The following is a 995-nucleotide window of genomic DNA, read 5'->3' as shown; positions in this document are numbered from 1 at the left end:
TGATTGTATACCCTGTGACTCGTCGGGATACATGCTGAGGCTAAGGGTACAAGAAGATTGTTGGTCTGCCAACGAACGATCTCCAATGAATTGACCCCTTTAAGAACACTATGTAATGGAGGCCCCTCTATGAGGAGCAAGAGTTTTGTGATCTATAATGGAGGCCCCTATATGAGAAGCAAGAGTTTTGCGATCTATTCAGCGTGTCGGATGGGACACTATGTGTGCCATGAAGTTAATGGGGGGCAAAGATGGTGGGACAAATCTCAAATTTATTGGTCTCGTGGCCTAATGGATAAGGCGTTGGTCTTCGGAACCGAAGGTTGTGGGTTTGAGTCCCATCGAGATCGTCTCCACGCCGGGAAGCGCCCATATACGGATGCCACAGGCCTTACAGATGTCGATGTTGATTGTATACCCTTGTGACTCGTCGGGATACATGCTGAGGCTAAGGGTACAAGAAGATTGTTGGTCTGCCAACGAACGATCTCCAATGAATTGACCTCATTGAAAACACTATGTAATGGAGGCCCCTCTATGAGGAGCAAGAGTTTTGTGATCTATTCAGCGTCTCGAATGCGAAATCACGTGTGCCGTTAAGTCAGTGTTGCGCGTAGTGACGAGATAGTGGGGTAAATCTTAAACTCATTGGTCTCGTGGCCTAATGGATAAGGCGTTGGTCTTCGGAACCAAAGACTATGGGTTCGAGTTCCATCGAGATCGTTTCTACGCCGGGAAGCGCTCATATACGGATGACACTGGCCGTACAGATGTCGATGTTGATTGTATACCCTTGTGACTCGTCGGGATACATGCTGAGGCTAAGGGTACAAGAAGATTGTTGGTCTGCCAACGAACGATCTCCAATGAATTGACCCCTTTAAGAACACTATGTAATGGAGGCCCCTCTATGAGGAGCAAGAGTTTTGTGATCTATAATGGAGGCCCCTATATGAGAAGCAAGAGTTTTGCGATCTATTCAGCGTGTCGGATGG

General features: G+C 47.4%; 2 non-coding genes across 2 annotated transcripts; both read left to right on the top strand.

Annotated features, from left to right (window-relative positions):
- The first annotated feature begins 277 nt into the window (after positions 1–277).
- Pmar_PMAR021915 lies at positions 278–350 on the top strand. The gene has a single exon. It is a non-coding gene; the product is annotated as a tRNA-Arg (tRNA).
- A 300-nt stretch (positions 351–650) lies between these two features.
- Positions 651–723, top strand: Pmar_PMAR021913. Its single transcript has one exon. It is a non-coding gene; the product is annotated as a tRNA-Arg (tRNA).
- The last annotated feature ends 272 nt before the right edge of the window (positions 724–995 follow it).

Source organism: Perkinsus marinus, assembly GCF_000006405.1.
Source record: "Perkinsus marinus ATCC 50983 genomic scaffold scf_1104296970884, whole genome shotgun sequence".
Lineage (NCBI taxonomy): Eukaryota > Perkinsozoa > Perkinsida > Perkinsidae > Perkinsus > Perkinsus marinus.
This window is presented reverse-complemented; position numbering and strand designations above follow the sequence as displayed.